Here is a 5718-nt window from a genome sequence, read left to right as displayed (position 1 = left end):
AACAGAGATATACTTGTTTCCATCATTGCATCAGCATAAAATTAAACTTATAAATAAATCATTCCATGGATAGTCTGTATGTTAATTACTATTTACATTTTAATTCACACCTATAATATTTATGATGTAATCGTTATCAAAGAAGAAGTTAAAAGTGGTGCATTGGTCCGCTATATTAAGGCATCCACACGGGTCTATTAGCAGACTTTTTCTGGAGTCAGTTGCAAAAGAATGGGAGAGAAAAATTCGCCATCCAAGCATCTGTATAAAAATAATTTGTGGGTGTATTAAAGCAAAGAGGTGGATTTTACATGTCATGTGACTTGAAAGTTTTTTTTTTCGCAGGAGCGTGCATGTAAAATAGGATAGGTGCACCACCTTCTCACCAACCCACTCCCACAATACAAAGGACAGGTCGGTGTCAAAACTGATGCCCACCATATGTAAATAACCAATTAAGGGTCACTGAGTGATTTAAAAAATCAATTGACTCCGAATGACATTGCCCATGCCATAATAGTCTGCAGCCCTTTCCCAACAAATTTTTAAAAGTACAGGAAGGATGGAAAAGTGCAATGTATGCCCTGTGACTATCAGGGGGACACTCCCACAAGATATTACTCACTTCCTTTCTCTCTGTGCAATTGTTAACACATATCCGACCCTTAAAACTATCCCTGCCCAATGCCACCATTGGGCAGGGATATTTCCTAATGGCTATTTAATTAAAGACAATTTATTGGTAATAAACAGTTATTTTCCTGTTAACTACAGAGAACTAAAGAGTGTTTCCTCTTCATCTGCATTGGCCAGTTAAATAAATTGGGGACTTTGGATAGTTTGACTAAATCTTTTCACATTTTGGAATTGTACAGGTTTATTTCCATATAAGTATCAAGCTGTGACAAAGCAGAGGAGAACTTCCACCTCTCAGCTCCCTGTATTATCAGCACTGGAGTTAGGTGTGGGCGCTGCTGAGACAGCAACCAGTCCCAAGAAAAAGGGCTGTTGGAACCATAGGCCAAGGTACGTTGGTGGCATTGGGCAGGGATAGTTTTAAGGGTCGGATATGTGTTAACAATTGCACAGAGAGAAAGGAAGTGATAATATCTTGTGGGAGTGTCCCCCTTATAGTCACAGGGCATACAGTGCACTTTTCCATCCTTCCAGAGTGGTGGGTGGAAGGAGAGTCAGGGCATCTGTTCCCACATATAATTCACTCCAGAATTTCTGGAAACAGCAGGCCAAACAATATTATTGTGGAGAAAAACGGAGTGAGTGGATTAGATTTTTGATTTTGGAGCTGAGGTTGGGAGGTGTGCTTCTTAGCTGAATGTCAATTCAGCCAAGTCCCACCATGAGTTTTTTTTTAAGAGATCAATTACTCCTCAGTTTATGTCATGTGTAAGTCAGTTTTAAAGCAAGTTAACAGCAAATCATATGCAGCTGACATGCAGAAGTCATCTCAGTGTTTCTTAGATGTCAGCCCTTGTTACGTAGACCTCAATGATTAGGTTCTTTTGATACAGACGTCTTTAGTTTATTAACAACACTAAAAATTTACACCACTGTAAAAATTCAGACTTACACATAGTTTGGACATTTTGACAGCAGAGTTGGACACTTCAGCCAGAGCTCATCTGCTCTGTATATTTCTTTCTCTTTTTTGTTATGTCTTGCTGTTTCTTTTATTTTTCTCACTCCCAGCCTCAGGATGGACCCAGCAAGGCATCAAGAGGTGTTGGTTTAACGAGGGATTCAACCCAGTCCATGGCGGCTTCTTGGTCCGGTCTCTCAGTGGAACATGGCAGTCTCTCAGACATAATACAATTGCCACTTCACTGTCGCTGGAGATGTCTGCAATCCATCAGAATATTGGCCCTGATCTACTGAAGCCTCACAAGGCACTCTGCTCCAGGCTGTCTGGACAAATAAAGATCCTCTTCCCCACTGACGGGCAAAAGATGCCTTTGCATCAGGCCTGAACAGCCTGGACAAAGACCATAGGAGGTCAGCACTGCATGCTGACAGGACATTGGATCCAATGCAGAAAAGGGATAAATGTTCTCCTGCTGTCCACAAGAGTAAGTACCATGATCTTCTCACTGCAACCTCACATTTATAGAACTATCACTGAGTCTAACTCTACCACTACTGCCTTACCACATAGGCCTGCCAACCTCAACATTGCATGCATGATGCACACTGAAGGGATCACACCCAACTGCTGCTTAATTTTTAAAACTTACTGGGCATTATGTAGTGATTGTAATAAGGTCAAACAGGTGGAATTCATAGAATGTGAGTTCCCTGATTGGGGCTGTTAACTTGGTCCAATCAGAAAGCCCTGGCTGACAGATGTAAACAGGATATTTAGAATCTCCTCAGTCTAGGGGATTGATTCTGTGCTGGCTGGTGCTACAGTCAGTGCGCTCCTGATACTGTTGGTTTCTGCTCTTTTTTGGGGAAAACCTGATTCCTGAACTGGGTGAATTATTTAGCCAGTTTGTTAACTGGTATCCCTTCTTTATTGAGGACTGATTTCTAAACTGTCTGATCCACACAGTCAATGTGTTTCAGGTGTAACTCAGTTCTCAATAGGGGATTGTTGGTTCACTGGCTGGTTACAGCCTGTATGTGACTCTGTTCTCTTTCTCTTTTGAGAAAAGGACAATGTTGATTTTGTGGCAGGGCTTAGTCCTTGCACACTAGTTTTCTTTGTTTTCTGCATGTGTCTTCACTGTTTTTTTGGTGTTTGGATGGAGACCCTGTCAGAAAATACATTTTACCAGATGAGCTGTTCCTGTGGGTAGGCCTGACCATAGGACTAGGCCTCTGCAAAGTCTGAACATGTGTGTGTGCTGGGAGCTGAGCACTTGCAAATATCCTGGAGTTGGAGTTGACCCTGCCTTTGGGAATGGACCAAACCCCTGTGAGTTAACTGCAACTTTACAATGTACTGTGTTCCTGAGAATGGGCCTGGTTCTCCTAGAAGGGCCAGGCCTCTATGGAGACTGAACACATGCGTGTGCTGGGAAGTTAGCAATTGCTACAACCTGGCCTTCGGGTATGGACTCAACTGTATTGAGGATTTTGTGAATTCTGTTACTGGATGTGGGTTTGTGTGGGCCAGAGTGGGCTAGTCAGTACATGGGGTAGCTGGAAGCTGGAGGGTTGAAGACCAGTCTGGGAGAAAGCGGGCTTGGGTGGGGAATCTGTTAGTATGCAGGGTGGCTGGGGGCTAGGCAGCCAAAAGTGTTCCCATAGGAAAGCTGGTCGGGGAGGGGCAGCCAGTACATGTGCTGGCTGGGGGTCAGAGGGTTGATACTGGCCCAGAGGAAACGGGCTGGGGGGGGAGCCTGTCAGTACATGGGGCAGGAAAGCCAGTACTGTATAGGGCAAGCCGGTCAGTACACAGGGAGGCTGAGCCAGGTGGCTGACGGAAACTCGTAGGAAGGCCGACCGGGGGATGACCGGTCAGTACGCAGGGAGCTGGACAGCCGATGGCATGTCCATAGGAATACTGGCCAGGAGAAGGGGTCAGTCAGTACACAGGGCAGCCAGAGATCAGAAGGCTGATGACTGTCCTGCAGGAAGGCTAGTCAAGGATGGTCTGATCAGTATGCAGTGTGGACTGGTGTCTTTTTTTACAGCTATATTGGGTCTGTACTCTATACACTGTTTCTCATTTGATTTCTCTGTCTTGTCTGGTTGTTACTGTTATCTTTGTGATGACTGAAAGTGGGATTTGAGGTTCCTCATCTCCCTGAAAACTGGTTGAGTGGTGGAGTTTGGCTTTGCTGTCCTTTCCCCTGTATATAGTGGTTTCTTTGTGAACTGCTGCTTTCTGTTTATTGTCAACTGTATTTCATACTGTTTAACAAAATATAAAAAAAACGAGAGATTTCCTCAGTTGAGAATTGAAATAAAGAAACAGAAGTGTTGATCTTTGACCTGCCTGGACCACAGTCAGTGTTATTACTGCTGTTGGGTTTCCTACTGAGAAGGAAAGTTCTCTTTTTTTTCTCTTTCCCCTTGTTTCAGGTAGACATTTTTGGTTTTTCTTTTGTTTTCCCCCCCATCTAAATTGTCAGGGGTTGTCTTCACTCTTAGAAGTGGCTCCGAGGAAGCTGGAGCAGTTTCAAGTACTATGCACGTGTAAATAAAGGGTGACTTGGTGACAAGATAACAGCCTCTGTGGAGATATTTCACACTGAATCTGTGTCTCAGTTACTGGGGCGGGCTTACCACCTGACAGGGAAATACATGGACTTCAAATGCACCGACACTCATTCTCAATACACCAAACACTTCTCTTTCTCTCATTGCAAGACTAACTGGTGCACAATAAACAAAAGGGTCCAGACAGATGAAGGAATTCTGGATCTCTGCATGCTCACCCAGATTGAAGATGAACAGTGTTAACTCTTGGCTCCCCTTCAACCAAGTGTTCTATGGGAAGCTGCATCCTGTGTGGCTTCAGAATGACCAGTCTGGACAGAATGACAGCCATATGACGTGCATAATGCAGTGTGCATCGTGCAAAGTAGTGAAAGCAGGCAGTGTCCCTTCACATGCAAAAATCTGCTTTCCTTTGGGAAGCTTGAAGCAGAACTCTTTTAATGTGGCTTTGGCAGGATAATCTAGTCAGCAACCAGCTCCCATTAACTTCTAACTCTTCCACTATTCCCCTTGTATGGCAATAGAATCGAACCAGGATCCTATCTGATTTAAAATGGCATCGCTTTATTCTGAGACTATGCCCTCTAAAGAGACTCTCTCACAACCAGACACAATGTTTCTGCATCTTCCCTGTCAAGTACTATCAGAAGAATGAGAAGTGAACTTATAGAATCGTGCATGTTTCAAAGTCCCAATGAATACAAACTCAACCTCCCTTTGTAATTGTTCCTGTCGCTCTGATTGTCATTTGACCAGTGCCTTGTATAGTTCAAACAAGCTTTCCCAATTTGTATACCCCACTCCCTTTTAGTAAAGATCAACATGCAATTTGCTTTCCCTGCTCCCTACTGAGGTGAGATGTGAACTTTTTGTGATTTATGCACAAAGACTTTCTCTGCTGGAGCTCTGTGTAGTTAAAGTGCTCCATGAGATACAGAATAAAACGATACTGCAGATCTGTACAGCTTTGAGAAAGCATATATCACAGGAATGTCAAGAAAGTGCATTTCAGTATGCAGAGAGAACAGCAAATATAGGAAAACCCTAAATAACTTTCAATATCTTCCTAAGAAGTGGGAATAATGGCAATAATCCATGTCAAACGTGTATGCCTCCACCTCATCAGTTCTGTGCGAAATGGTTTATTTGTATCAAGGATACACAGAATCGAACCTGTACAGTTACCGCCTTTGCTGTTTGAATTCTTGCGTCACTGGACATCGGAGTGCATCTGAGAAAATTAACAAACAGTGAATTTCACAACTAATCTTGGAGGAACCGGTTTGGGCAAAGTTCACAGCACAGAATCAGATAAGTTAATTGTTGTTTTAAGTCTGTCCAAGAGAAAGGCTGCAGTAGTGAGTACAGTGGGTTCTTTCTTGATTATATGTTTTTGGAGATACATCTCTTGATTAAACTTAAAATATAAGCCATAGCTATTAATTTAACCTGGGACAGTGTTTGTAGAGGAATAAGACGGTGTTATTTTCTGGGTCTGTAGATTGTGAAGGAGCAAAAATGACCTTTGCAGTGATA

Source organism: Chiloscyllium plagiosum, chromosome 25 (assembly GCF_004010195.1).
Source record: "Chiloscyllium plagiosum isolate BGI_BamShark_2017 chromosome 25, ASM401019v2, whole genome shotgun sequence".
NCBI lineage: Eukaryota > Metazoa > Chordata > Chondrichthyes > Orectolobiformes > Hemiscylliidae > Chiloscyllium > Chiloscyllium plagiosum.
This window is presented reverse-complemented; position numbering follows the sequence as displayed.